We start from the raw sequence: 16,446 nt of genomic DNA, 5'->3' as shown, positions 1-16,446 counted from the left end.
GCATGTGCGCTCCCTATTATCAACTAACTTTGTGCAATGCCACAATGGAGGGAAGGCAGTCCTGTCCCCAAGACCGACCGGCTCCCGAATAAGCGAGAACAGGAGAGGAGGCACGTGATGTTCACAAACCACAGAGGCCACACAAACTTTGTGCTGCCACAGGCCCACATACAGGAAAAACAATGTTTGCATATCAATGGGAAGCGCGGTGGTGAAAACAGAGCACCTAAAGTGACATGTAACTCAGATCGTTTTGGAAGCTTATAGGGCACTAGAGCAATGTATTATGAAAAATATGACTTATTAGAAGGATGTTTTATTATAAGTGAGTTTTTAGAGGGATGTGTTATGATAAATTTGAGTTGTCAGAGGAATGTGTAATTATAAAATCTGAGTTCTCAGAGGGATGTGTTGTTGTTATAAGTTGACTTTTTGGAGGAATAAGTGAATATTTGAACAGATTTATGAGTTATGAGTTATTATACAGGGAAGAATTACGAGTCTGAGCTATATTATTTTGTATTATAAGTAAGTTTTATAATAAAACAAAAGTTAAAAGTTAAAATAAAAGTGGCTCAGGGGTAGAGAAGTCGGTAGAACGGCCGGATGGGGAAATCGTGAGGTTCCCAGTTGGAGCCCGGGCTCCCCCAGAGTTAGTGTCAAAGTGTCCTTAAAGACACTGACCTGAGATCAGATTCTTTAAAATGTCTTCTACATCCTGTTTTCTGAAAAAGCTGTTTCTATGTCAGTCGTTCTTCGATTAAAAAAAAATAGAAGACCTACAAGCTCGTAGCTCGCCACTCGGTGGCGCGCTATGAGCTTGTAGATCTGCTATTTCTCAATAGCTAAAGCACCAAATGGGTTAAAGACACTGAACCTCTAATTGCCCCCGATGTTCATGGGACTCAGGTTGATGCCTTGCATGTTTGGTTTCCTCCTCCAACGGTGTGTGTGAATGGGTGAAAGTAATGCACAATCTATATGTAAATAATTTGAATTATTATAGGGATATGAGTCATGAGTTATAAAAAAATGTTTTTAGAGGGATGTGTTATGATAAATGTGAGTTTTCAGAGGAATGTGTAATTATAAATAAAAAGTAGACTTTTTGGAGGAATAAGTGAATATTTGGACAGATGACTCATGAGTTATGAGTTATTATACAGGGAAGAATTACGAGTCTGAGCTATATTATACTGTATATCATTTATTAGAAGGATGGGCATGTTAGAGCATGCAGGGACGAGTTATAAAAGTGTGAGTTATTAAGGGATGAGTTGTTATATACTGTAAGCACAAGCAATTAGAGGGATGAGGTAATAACCCGTGTGGACTCAGGAGGTTGGAGAGCTACACAGAAAGCCGCGTGTGAACGCTCAGGCGACAGCAGCGAGGGACAAGGGAACGTCTATGTTTGCGGAGCGGGCAACCCTTTGAACTCCAGATAGCGTTTTATCATCCGTCCCACCATGCAACAGGACACCCACAACAAGGTCAGCCTGGCTCCTTTCTTCACCTGGACTAGGGCCGGGTGGGACAGGAGGGTGTTCTCTCTCTGCCAAAGATGAGGCAATTGGCATATTTTAATCTGATGAAGCAAAACAGTGGCTGGGAGAAAGAAAAAAAACACTAATATTTTCGGACGGAAAAGGGAAACATGCAAAAGGGCCGTGCAATTCCTGGTGTGTCACAGGTTTATCACTAAAATGCGGTGCCTTTTTATTTATTTTCCTTCGGGCGAGCCGGCTTCTTTCCCAGTAGATGCTCCATGCCAGCTGTCTAGTGCTGCAGTAAAGCCCTGCTTTCCCAAGCTCCGACCTGTGGGAAAATGTGTTGTGGCCAGTAATTGATTCCGCCCTGCCAGTCCCATTACTCTACTGCAGTCAAACTGCCAGCGAGCTGCAGAAAGCCTGTTAGCACAGCCCCCTTTACTCATTCTCTCTCTCTCTTTCACTCTTACTCTCTCTCTCTCTCTCTCTCTCTCTCTCTCTCTCTCTGTTTTTCTCTCTTTCTCGCTGTCTCACAAACAACCCCTTCACTCATTCTCTGTCACTTTCTCTATTTTATTCTCTGTCTCCCAATATAAACACAACACACACACACACACACACACACACACACACACACACACACACACACACACACACACACACACACACACACACACACACACACACACACACACACACACACACACACACACACACACACACACACACACACACACACACACACACTATAGTATATGCTTCGCTGTTATTATTTATCTTGTTCTCTTTCTGTTACAATGTATCATCCTGTCATGAATATCAGTACAAGTAAAACGTCTCTCAGTACATATTTATTACTTTGTACTTTACTTGAGTAAATACTTCTACTCCACTACATCTCAGATCCAAATATTGCACTTTCACTACACTACGTTTTATAGTTACTAGTTAATTTGTAGATTTGGATTGTTATTATTATTTAAAAGAAACTTCAGCCCTATATACATTTCGGTCATTTGAAAATAGCTTGTAGATCTAATACTTTCAAAAGATTTTTACACATTTGAAAACTTGACATTAGACATGCTGCACGAAGAGTATACTTTCTACTTTTGGTACTTTAAGTACATTTTGAAACCAATACTTTTGTACTATATTGCAGTATTGATACTTTTATACTCAAAATGTGAGTACTTTTTCCACCACTGCTGCTTCCTTTGTAGAGTGTTGTTTCTTCAGTACGGCTCCAAGCAGGGCTGAAAGATTCTGGGTTGGCATTCACTGGTGCCATGGTTTCTAGGTGGAACAAGTACTCAAAGGTTTTACTTAAGTAAAAGTATCAATACTGCAATGTAGAAATGCTCTGTTACAATTTCAAATCTGGAATTCAGCCTATACTTGAGTAAAAGTACAAAAGTATTGGTTTCAAAATGTAAGTACAAAAGTACTTACTGCAGAATGTCCCATTTCAAGTTTTTTTCACTTTTGAAAATAGCGAATCTACAAGCTCACAATGCATCGCAACGTGACACGGCTATTTTCAACTGGCCGGAAATGTACTGTATATACTGTATATACTGTATATACTGTAGGGCTGAAATGTTCTGTATATACTGTAGGGCTGAAGTGTACTGTATATACTGTAGGGCTGAAGTGGGTAATGTACTGTATATACTGTAGGGCTGAAGTGGGTAATGTACTGTATATACTGTAGGGCTGAAGTGGGTAATGTACTGTATATACTGTAGGGCTGAAGTGGGTAATGTACTGTATATACTGTAGGGCTGAAATGTACTGTATATACTGTAGGGCTGAAGTGGGTAAATGTACTGTATATACTGTAGGGCTGAAGTGGGTAAATGTACTGTATATACTGTAGGGCTGAAGTGGGTAATGTACTGTATATACTGTAGGGCTGAAGTGTACTGTATATACTGTAGGGCTGAAATGTACTGTATATACTGTAGGGCTGAAGTGGGTAATGTACTGTATATACTGTAGGGCTGAAGTGGGTAATGTACTGTATATACTGTAGGGCTGAAGTGGGTAATGTACTGTATATACTGTAGGGCTGAAATGTACTGTATATACTGTAGGGCTGAAGTGGGTAATGTACTGTATATACTGTAGGGCTGAAGTGGGTAATGTACTGTATATACTGTAGGGCTGAAGTGGGTAAATGTACTGTATATACTGTAGGGCTGAAGTGGGTAATGTACTGTATATACTGTAGGGCTGAAATGTACTGTATATACTGTAGGGCTGAAGTGGGTAATGTACTGTATATACTGTAGGGCTGAAGTGGGTAAGTGTACTGTATATACTGTAGGGCTGAAATGTTCTGTATATACTGTAGGGCTGAAGTGGGTAAGTGTACTGTATATACTGTAGGGCTGAAATGTACTGTATATACTGTAGGGCTGAAGTGGGTAAGTGTACTGTATATACTGTAGGGCTGAAGTGGGTAAATGTACTGTATATACTGTAGGGCTGAAGTGGGTAAATGTTCTGTATATACTGTAGGGCTGAAGTGGGTAAGTGTACTGTATATACTGTAGGGCTGAAGTGGGTAATGTACTGTATATACTGTAGGGCTGAAGTGGGTAAATGTACTGTATATACTGTAGGGCTGAAGTGGGTAAATGTTCTGTATATACTGTAGGGCTGAAGTGGGTAAATGTACTGTATATACTGTAGGGCTGAAATGTTCTGTATATACTGTAGGGCTGAAGTGGGTAAATGTACTGTATATACTGTAGGGCTGAAATGTACTGTATATACTGTAGGGCTGAAGTGGGTAAATGTACTGTATATACTGTAGGGCTGAAGTGGGTAAATGTACTGTATATACTGTAGGGCTGAAGTGGGTAAATGTACTGTATATACTGTAGGGCTGAAATGTACTATATACTGTAGGGCTGAAGTGGGTAATGTACTGTATATACTGTAGGGCTGAAGTGGGTAAATGTACTGTATATACTGTAGGGCTGAAATGTACTGTATATACTGTAGGGCTGAAGTGGGTAATGTACTGTATATACTGTAGGGCTGAAGTGGGTAAATGTACTGTATATACTGTAGGGCTGAAGTGGGTAAGTGTACTGTATATACTGTAGGGCTGAAATGTACTGTATATACTGTAGGGCTGAAGTGGGTAAATGTACTGTATATACTGTAGGGCTGAAGTGGGTAAATGTACTGTATATACTGTAGGGCTGAAGTGGGTAAATGTACTGTATATACTGTAGGGCTGAAGTGGGTAAATGTACTGTATATACTGTAGGGCTGAAGTGGGTAATGTACTGTATATACTGTAGGGCTGAAATGTTCTGTATATACTGTAGGGCTGAAATGTTCTGTATATACTGTAGGGCTGAAATGTACTGTATATACTGTAGGGCTGAAATGTTCTGTATATACTGTAGGGCTGAAATGTACTGTATATACTGTAGGGCTGAAATGTTCTGTATATACTGTAGGGCTGAAGTGTACTGAAATGTACTGTATATACTGTAGGGCTGAAATGTTCTGTATATACTGTAGGGCTGAAGTGGGTAATGTACTGTATATACTGTAGGGCTGAAGTGTACTGTATATACTGTAGGGCTGAAATGTTCTGTATATACTGTAGGGCTGAAATGTTCTGTATATACTGTAGGGCTGAAATGTTCTGTATATACTGTAGGGCTGAAATGTACTGTATATACTGTAGGGCTGAAATGTTCTGTATATACTGTAGGGCTGAAGTGGGTAATGTACTGTATATACTGTAGGGCTGAAATGGGTAAGTGTACTGTATATACTGTAGGGCTGAAGTGGGTAAATGTACTGTATATACTGTAGGGCTGAAGTGGGTAAATGTACTGTATATACTGTAGGGCTGAAGTGGGTAAATGTACTGTATATACTGTAGGGCTGAAGTGTACTGTATATACTGTAGGGCTGAAGTGTACTGTATATACTGTAGGGCTGAAGTGGGTAAATGTACTGTATATACTGTAGGGCTGAAGTGGGTAAATGTACTGTATATACTGTAGGGCTGAAGTGGGTAAGTGTACTGTATATACTGTAGGGCTGAAGTGGGTAAATGTACTGTATATACTGTAGGGCTGAAGTGGGTAAATGTACTGTATATACTGTAGGGCTGAAGTGGGTAAATGTACTGTATATACTGTAGGGCTGAAGTGGGTAAATGTACTGTATATACTGTAGGGCTGAAGTGGGTAAATGTACTGTATATACTGTAGGGCTGAAGTGGGTAATGTACTGTATATACTGTAGGGCTGAAGTGGGTAAGTGTACTGTATATACTGTAGGGCTGAAGTGGGTAAGTGTACTGTATATACTGTAGGGCTGAAGTGGGTAAATGTTCTGTATATACTGTAGGGCTGAAGTGGGTAAGTGTACTGTATATACTGTAGGGCTGAAGTGGGTAAATGTACTGTATATACTGTAGGGCTGAAGTGGGTAAATGTACTGTATATACTGTAGGGCTGAAGTGGGTAATGTACTGTATATACTGTAGGGCTGAAGTGGGTAATGTACTGTATATACTGTAGGGCTGAAGTGGGTAATGTACTGTATATACTGTAGGGCTGAAGTGGGTAAATGTACTGTATATACTGTAGGGCTGAAATGTTCTGTATATACTGTAGGGCTGAAATGTACTGTATATACTGTAGGGCTGAAGTGGGTAATGTACTGTATATACTGTAGGGCTGAAGTGGGTAAATGTACTGTATATACTGTAGGGCTGAAATGTACTGTATATACTGTAGGGCTGAAGTGGGTAAATGTACTGTATATACTGTAGGGCTGAAGTGGGTAAATGTACTGTATATACTGTAGGGCTGAAGTGGGTAAATGTACTGTATATACTGTAGGGCTGAAATGTACTGTATATACTGTAGGGCTGAAATGTACTGTATATACTGTAGGGCTGAAATGTTCTGTATATACTGTAGGGCTGAAATGTACTGTATATACTGTAGGGCTGAAATGTACTGTATATACTGTAGGGCTGAAATGTTCTGTATATACTGTAGGGCTGAAATGTACTGTATATACTGTAGGGCTGAAGTGTACTGAAATGTACTGTAGGGCTGAAATGTACTGTATATACTGTAGGGCTGAAATGTTCTGTATATACTGTAGGGCTGAAGTGGGTAATGTACTGTATATACTGTAGGGCTGAAATGTTCTGTATATACTGTAGGGCTGAAATGTACTGTATATACTGTAGGGCTGAAATGTTCTGTATATACTGTAGGGCTGAAATGTACTGTATATACTGTAGGGCTGAAATGTTCTGTATATACTGTAGGGCTGAAATGTACTGTATATACTGTAGGGCTGAAATGTTCTGTATATACTGTAGGGCTGAAATGTTCTGTATATACTGTAGGGCTGAAGTGGGTAATGTTCTGTATATACTGTAGGGCTGAAATGTACTGTATATACTGTAGGGCTGAAGTGGGTAATGTACTGTATATACTGTAGGGCTGAAGTGGGTAATGTTCTGTATATACTGTAGGGCTGAAATGTACTGTATATACTGTAGGGCTGAAGTGGGTAAATGTACTGTATATACTGTAGGGCTGAAGTGGGTAAATGTTCTGTATATACTGTAGGGCTGAAATGTACTGTATATACTGTAGGGCTGAAATGTTCTGTATATACTGTAGGGCTGAAATGTTCTGTATATACTGTAGGGCTGAAATGTTCTGTATATACTGTAGGGCTGAAGTGGGTAATGTTCTGTATATACTGTAGGGCTGAAATGTTCTGTATATACTGTAGGGCTGAAATGTTCTGTATATACTGTATATACTGTATATACTGTATATACTGTAGGGCTGAAATGTACTGTATATACTGTAGGGCTGAAGTGGGTAAATGTACTGTATATACTGTAGGGCTGAAGTGGGTAAATGTACTGTATATACTGTAGGGCTGAAATGTTCTGTATATACTGTAGGGCTGAAGTGGGTAATGTTCTGTATATACTGTAGGGCTGAAATGTTCTGTATATACTGTAGGGCTGAAATGTTCTGTATATACTGTATATACTGTATATACTGTATATACTGTATATACTGTAGGGCTGAAATGTACTGTATATACTGTAGGGCTGAAGTGGGTAAATGTACTGTATATACTGTAGGGCTGAAATGTTCTGTATATACTGTAGGGCTGAAGTGGGTAATGTACTGTATATACTGTAGGGCTGAAGTGGGTAAATGTACTGTATATACTGTAGGGCTGAAGTGGGTAAGTGTACTGTATATACTGTAGGGCTGAAATGTTCTGTATATACTGTAGGGCTGAAGTGGGTAAATGTACTGTATATACTGTAGGGCTGAAGTGGGTAAATGTACTGTATATACTGTAGGGCTGAAGTGGGTAAATGTACTGTATATACTGTAGGGCTGAAGTGGGTAATGTACTGTATATACTGTAGGGCTGAAGTGGGTAAATGTACTGTATATACTGTAGGGCTGAAATGTTCTGTATATACTGTAGGGCTGAAATGTACTGTATATACTGTAGGGCTGAAGTGGGTAAATGTACTGTATATACTGTAGGGCTGAAATGTTCTGTATATACTGTAGGGCTGAAGTGGGTAAATGTACTGTATATACTGTAGGGCTGAAGTGGGTAAATGTACTGTATATACTGTAGGGCTGAAGTGTACTGAAATGTACTGTATATACTGTAGGGCTGAAGTGGGTAATGTACTGTATATACTGTAGGGCTGAAGTGGGTAAATGTACTGTATATACTGTAGGGCTGAAGTGGGTAATGTACTGTATATACTGTAGGGCTGAAGTGGGTAATGTACTGTATATACTGTAGGGCTGAAGTGGGTAATGTACTGTATATACTGTAGGGCTGAAGTGGGTAATGTACTGTATATACTGTAGGGCTGAAGTGGGTAAATGTACTGTATATACTGTAGGGCTGAAGTGGGTAAATGTACTGTATATACTGTAGGGCTGAAGTGGGTAATGTACTGTATATACTGTAGGGCTGAAGTGGGTAATGTACTGTATATACTGTAGGGCTGAAGTGGGTAATGTACTGTATATACTGTAGGGCTGAAGTGGGTAATGCATGTTTTCTTTTAATAATAATCAAAATCTAAAAAGTAAATAGTAACTAAAGTTTTTAAATAAATGTAGTGGAGTAAAAAAAAGTACAATATTTGCTGCTGAGATGTAGTGGAGTAGAAGTAAAAGTATTGGAAACTTGATAATAAATTTGACTTAAGTAGGCTACAGTAATAGTGAATGTTAGGGTTGTCCCGATCACATCATTTTCAAATGATCGGAAATCGGATCGGGAGCCAAAAAACGTGATCGGGACATCCTTAGTATCAATATTATATCTCGTATCATGATAAGAATATTAGGTATAATGCACTCAACTCACCATTACAAACTGGGTGCTGAATCATTAAGGCTATCTGCAAATGTGTTGTCTCCCTGAGTCCCTCTCCTGCTAGAGAGGTAGTGGCAAAGATTTCCAGACTATAATATAACATGGGTATAGGGCTCCATTTTCGTCACCGCTAAACCCCTTATCCCTAAACTTCTTTGCCTTTTTTTACTATTTTGAAAAACATTTTTGAATAGTTCAACTAGCCAATCTACATTGACACGCTGTGAGCTTGTAGACTGGCCATTTTAACTATTCAAAAATGTTTTGCATGTTTTGCAAAATAGTAAAAAAAAGGCAAATAAGTTTAGGGTTAAGGGGTTTAGCGGTGACGAAAATGGAGCCCTTAGAGTCCATAGAGATACACCATCTACTTAAAATATTTAATTAATATCAATATCAATTAATTTATTGATATTGTAAAACCATTGGTTGTCCTGTACAATGTACATGATACAGCAACACTGACTGACACTGTACCAGGGTTGAAATTGCTCAGTGACCACTAGCCCTGGAACATGACTGCCATGATGATTATCATGACAGTCATGCAGTAACTTTGCCCTGTTTTTTGCGCTCGCTGCATTTACAAGATTTCCGTATATATAAACATTCAGATTTCAAATATAAAGTACTCACAAAGTGTCCCACGGGTGTTAGTTAGTAGCAGCGCCAGCGATTAGAATTGCTGCGTCCCGCGTTGTTTAATAAAAAGCATTTTTGTCCGAGCTCCCCGGCTACTTTTTTCAAACGGGGTTCGTTTGGGAAATCCACAGTTGCACACCGGGAGCGCACTCGCCTATTAGTCTGTATTGGCAGGGCGGTCAGCCTACCTATATCGAACACACCGAGTGCCACCCTCCTCCCGACCGATAGGGGCGCGTAGTTGAAAGCCAATGGCAAAATAACACCTCGGATAAAAATGCTTTTTATTAAACAACGCGGGATGCAGAAATTCTAATCGCTGGCGCTGCTACTAACTAACACCCGTGGGACACTTTGTGAGTACTTTATATTTGAAATGCGAATGTTTATATATTTTAATTATTTGTAAATGTAGCGTTCGCAAAAACCAGGGTGAAGTTACGTCATGACTCTCGTATGAATACGAGAGTCATGTTCCAGGGCTAAGTGACCACTGACTCCAGTGCAAAATGTCAACACACAGCACTCCAAATGTGACATACTGCCACCACACAGATGTTTTGCATTGGCAATTTTCTGAACAATGGATCCGATCCAGGTGGGTCATGGGTAATTATAGATCTAAACACAACAGCTACTGTATTAGCCTCGCAGTGGCCAGACACAAATCTGCCGGTGGCAAAAAAGAATTGCCTTCAGCATATCCATGACAGTGTGATATGAACAGGGGCAGCCCACTATCACAGAATGTTAGGCTACTACAACTTCAGGTAATTGGTAGATAAAGATATCTCAAAATCTAATGCATAAGACCTAAAAGGTTTTATACAACATGAATATTATGTAATTATGTATCAGCCTAAACAGTGACAAAGACATTCAAGACTGTTCATACAAAAAACAAACAAAGATTATTACCACATATCTGCACAAACAGTGACAAAGAAATCTCGACTAGTAGACTCTAGTATCTAGTATGAGGATTATTAAGGGCCATATTACACAACAGGCATTCCTGGGTCTATTCAATGTGTGTTACAGTGCCTATGGAACACAAAGAGTATAAACAACCATGCACAAAGCAACACATGGGCAACCTGAATACACCCCGAGTCAACAGGAACACCTTTTCTATGCCGGGTACTTACCGTTTTCTTCATTCATGTTGTACTGGTGAATGTATTCTATAGTCTTATGCAACTGCCTCCCCCTATACTCAGGTGGGGATGATGAGGCGTTTAATTACACCTGCATGTATAGCTCTGGTGAATTAAGGCTCTGGTTGAAGCGTGTTTAGTTAGCCTGCATGCAGCATAAATAAATAAATAGAAATGTGAATCTGAGTCAAAGTCTTGCCATTTCTTTTGAGAGCCGTTATTTCTGCTTTTCTTGATAGATTGCCATTAGTTTGATCATTTATGCTGATCCAGTGTGAGAAACTATTACTGTGGCCAATTCCCCTATAGCTTCTTTAATAGTTCCATAGTTAAGAATTAAGCTTTGTGATTCCATTGTCTAGATGCATTTAATTGGCAGGTTTTCTGAGTGGGTATATATGCCATTGCCAATGACATAAGTGAAGGTGTATCAGGTGACACATTACATAATGCACGTCTTGTTCACACCACAACATTCATTACATGTCAGGAAGCAATGATGTTGAGTTGAAAAGAAAGGTTAGGGGTGTGATCTGTTAGAGAATTGGACATTCATTTCACACACCATGTCATCACCTTCAAAGCACGCACGCACGCACGCACGCACGCACGCACGCACGCACGCACGCACGCACGCACGCACGCACGCAGACAGAGAGACAGACAGACAGACAGACAGACAGACAGACAGACAGACAGACAGACAGACAGACAGACACACACACACACACACACACACACACACACACACACACACACACACACACACACACACACACAACACACACTCACAGCTTTGGCACCACAGAGAGAGAGCTGCACCAGGGCGTCTGGTCCCCCCTCGCCTTAGATTTGTTTGTCATGAAATATTAAGTGCAGTCATCTGCTGAGACGGCAGGGTAGCTTGCCACGGGCTAACACTTGCCACATGTCCAAATAAAGGTAAGTGCCCCGCAGCCCCCGCACAACCACCAGGCCTCCTCGCCCCCCTCCCCAATTAATCCTCAATTAGGGGTTCCGCTCTGTGCCTTCGCATCTGTGTTTCCCACTCTCTCATGCTCAGTGGGAGGGGGCGCAGCAGAGAGGGGTATATAGGGATTAGCAGGCTCCGGGTGGGGGGTGGGTTTGAGGCGGGGGTTGAAGGGGTTCTGGGAGAGGGGGTCAGCATGGGGTCAAAAGGGCATCGCTCTGACGTGCATGTTTCACATGACGGACCACCCCACCCCACCCCACCGGCCCACCCTGTCCCCCTGTCACCAGCCACTGTTGCTCTGCTGCCCACCCATTAGCTCACATGGCACACGACACGCTGAACCGACGCCTGTGAAACACTCTTATCACACTGACTGTAACACACTGTATCACACTGTAACACACTGTATCACACTAGTGGCTCAGTGGTAGCCTGGTTAATAAACCAGACTAATATCGCACGGATCCGCGGGATATTAGTCTGGGGAGGTTCAGCTTGGATTTCATTTCCAGGGAAACATTTTCTCTTAGACGCAATTGGTCAGAGCTACTGTCAGTGTAGGAGCCGATCTACTATAGGCCATCACATCATGTATGTGCCATCATGCCATGTCTAACATTCCTGTTAGTGTGCTTTGTCACCCTCTACAGACAGGGCAGAGAGGACATAAATGACCTGGCCATCAGAGGGCCAGGTGTTGTTGATTGGAGGTTCACAGTTTTTTACGTCTGGTTTTTGTTCTACACCTCCTTCTATTCTCAGTTACAGTTATATGCTAAAAGTATCTTTATTTTTGTTTTCAACCTGGATCAAATAAAACTTTTGAGTTCAACTTTAACTCTTCGCCTGGACATTCCTCATTTCCCTTTTTTTGGTCAAGTTTGCTGCACAAAGCCAGTCAGTTAGAAAAAGGTACTCTCAGTCAACCACCACAAGGACAAAAGGTCTCTACAATTGTAAAAAACTACCTTTCTGGAGTACAGGACTAAATGGACAACATGGATTCATGGAGTTTGGACGGATTGATTTCTGGATTGGAGAAGAGTGTGACTCAGTTTGGAGTGACATATGGACAACAGCAATGAAAATGTTTGAACAAGCAGCAAAGCATCACAGCCATTGGTGAGAAATACAATCGTATTATATAGCAGGTTCTTCTCTTCTGTGTATTTGGTTGAATTTGAACACAGTTGAAAGAAGTACTACTGCTGGTCCATTGGGGACTATTGTTTGGATTTTGGCTGGTGTTGTGTGCACCCCTGCTGTGTATTCTTGCTGTGAATTACATGTTGGAAATTGAAAATGAGTGACACAAACGTCACAGACACAAACAGAATGGATCAAATGGAGGAGGACACAAGGAGGAGGGTCAAGCTCTCAGCCAAAGCACTGGGTAATAAAATTGAAAAGAATCAGAAGGACCGCCACTCACATGTGAAACAAATGAAAGAGCTCACAAGAGAAATTAAAGGGCTAATGAAAAATGACGCAAATACAAAGGATGTGCAAAGCACAATGGGGGAACTGATAAATGAGTACGAAAATGCAAAAGCAGTACACAATTCACTAATCTTATCAATTCCACAGGAGGAACTTGAAAATCAGAATGTGTGGTTTTCACGTGTTTCAAAACACCATAAAGATTTCATGGAGGATGTGAAACTGTGGTTTGTTAAGCTTGGAATGCCAATGTATGAAATGTCAATGCATGAAATGAGTAATGTGGAAGAAACTGGGCCAGTTACTGAATTTATGTGTTCACCTGAAGAGGTGGAAATGAATGTTGGACATGTACGGCATATTGAAATACCTGCTAGACAGGACAAAATAAATGATGGGCAGCAGGAGACAATGCCACCTAATGCTCAAATGCACTCTGATCAGTCACAACAGGTATCTCAATCACAACAGGCAACATCTGAAACAGTTGACTTACAGGAAACGATTCAACCTGGTGACAGTGTATCAAATGCAAGCAAGAAAACAAAAGGTTCTAGTAGAGCTTCAAGTACAGCATCAGCACGATTGAAAGCTGAGGCAGAAATGGCTGCTCTCATCGTTAAGCAAAGAATGATACAGGATAGACATGCCCTAGAGGTACAAATGGAGCAGCTAAGAAGACAAAAAGAACAGCTGGAGCTGGACACAAACATGGCTGCTAATGTGGCAAAAATGAAGGTGCTAGGTTCAAGGAGATCTGATGTTTCTATTACATCTAAAGTGACAGATGGGATGAGGTCATATTTTGAGAAGAGACAGCAGGCAGCTGTTTCCACATCACATGCACAACCCACTCCAGGACAGGTCCCCTCACAACCCAGACAGGCACCAGCTCTAATTGCAACACCCACAGGTGGCGCTGTGGCTCCGGTCTATTCACTGACAGCAAACCCAATACCAGAGAGAGATGTTGGGGCATCAGCACCAGCAGGCACTGTCACAGGCAGAGCCGTGGATACGGCCGTCCGGCCTCGCACTACAGCACCTGTGGCAAGCCAGATGGGTACCAGAGGTCCAGTTGAACAAGGCAACAATATCTATTCTGTCATGGAGAAACAAAACGAAATCACAGCCCTACTCATTCAACAACAATGTCTGTCTTCTATGCCCAAGAAGGAAATTCACATTTTTGATGGTGACCCACTTAAATATCATACCTTTATAAAATCCTTTGAACATAACATCGAAACTAAGAACCCAAATCCCACAGATTGTCTTTATTATCTGGAACAGTATACCCAAGGACAACCAAGGGAACTTGTGAGGAGTTGCTTACACATGATGTCAGACAGAGGATACAGGAAGGCTAAGTCTCTACTGAAGGAGCATTTTGGCAACGAGCATAAAATCTCAACAGCCTATGTGGAGAAGGCTCTTTTATGGCCGTCAATAAAACCTGATGACACTACAGCTCTGCAAGCTTACAGTCTTTTCCTACGAGGATGTTGTAATGCCATGGAAGATGTCAACTACATGCACGACCTTGATATGCCTTCTAATCTGTTGATAATCATCAAGAAGCTGCCTTACCGCCTAAGAGACAAATGGAGAAATATAGTATGTGACTTCCAGGAGAACCACGGCCGAAGAGCAGGCTTCAAGGACATTGTATTTTTTCTTGAAAAACAAGTCAGAATTATTACAGATCCCATCTTTGGTGACATTAAAGACGACCCAGTGAATAAAGACACAAGAAGGTCCAAGTCACAATCACACCCCAAAATAAAAGGAAGTATTTTTGCAACAACCGTGACGGCTGCAAAAGAAAAAGGAACCCAGGAAAAGAAAAGTCAGTTTTCTGTAAAGAGATGCTTATTCTGTGAAGGAGAGCATGCACTAGAATTGTGCCCAGAGTTGGAAAAGAGGACACATAACGAAAAGTTCACTTTTCTAAAAGAGAATGGAATATGTTTTGGCTGCATGTGCAAAGGACACGTCAGTGCAACATGTAGACGAAGACTAAATTGCAGCATTTGCGGCCTAAGGCACCCCAAAATGCTACATATTTACAGAGACCCATCTGAAACGAAGGAAATCACCAAAGACAAAGCCATGGCTTCCGTGCTGACAAGCGGTCTTACTGGGGCCGGTGAAGACAACTGCAAACTTGCAATAGTACCGGTTCAAATAAAGGCCAGAAAAGGGAACACAACAGTGCATACTTATGCATTCCTTGACCCAGGCAGCACGGCATCATTTTGTACAGCGGGGCTAATGGCTAGACTCAACCTTCAAGGAAGAAAAACTAACATCTTATTAAGAACTATGGGTCAGAAGAAAGTTATTGAAACACGCATTGTTTCAGGCCTAGAAGTGGCTGGACTGGACACTAATGACTTTTATATTCTTCCAGGCATTTACACACAGAAGGAAATGCCTGTAACTAGAGAGAACATCATCAGAAAGGAGGATCTATCTAAATGGCCATATCTGAACAAAGTGCACATCCCTGTCATTGATGCTGAAGTGGAGTTGCTGATTGGAACAGACGCCCCAAAAGTAATGGAACCACTGGAGGTAATTAACAGCAAAGGAGATGGACCGTTTGCTGTGAGAACACATTTGGGGTGGATTGTCAATGGACCGCTTGGACATCATGATGGCACAGACACAACCTGCCATCCAACTGTCCAATGTAATAGAATCTCAATTGACAAAATAGAGCAGCTCTTGATCAGCCAATATAATCAAGACTTCAGTGAGAAGGCATCTGATGATAAGCCTGAGATGTCAATGGAAGACAGGACATTCATAAAATGTGCAAATAATAGTGTAACACTAAAAGATGGACACTATTATCTAGATATGCCTTTCAGGAGAAACGACCTTATCATGTCAAATAATCGTTCAGTTGCAGAACAGCGCCTCCTAGGGCTGAAAAGGAAATTTGAAAAGAATGAACATTTCAAGAAAGAGTACATTAACTTTGTAGCTGATGTAATTGAAAAGGGCTATGCCGAAGTGATACCATCAGAGCAGCTCAAAAAGACAAACGGGAGAGTTTGGTACATTCCACATCACGGCGTGTATCACCCCAAAAAGAAAACATTAAGAGTTGTATTTGACTGCAGTGCATCCTACCAGGGAAAGTCACTCAACTCTGAGCTGCTGCAAGGCCCTGATTTGACAAACAGCCTAATTGGAGTGCTTCTGAAATTTAGAAAGGAGCCTGTGGCTGTTATGGCAGATATCCGCTCAATGTTCCATCAAGTGAGGGTGTCTGCAAAGGACGTCGACTTTCTAA

The sequence above is a fragment of the Protomyctophum parallelum genome (assembly GCF_964188405.1).
Source record: "Protomyctophum parallelum genome assembly, chromosome: 3".
In the NCBI taxonomy this organism is placed as follows: Eukaryota; Metazoa; Chordata; class Actinopteri; order Myctophiformes; family Myctophidae; genus Protomyctophum; species Protomyctophum parallelum.
This window is presented reverse-complemented; position numbering follows the sequence as displayed.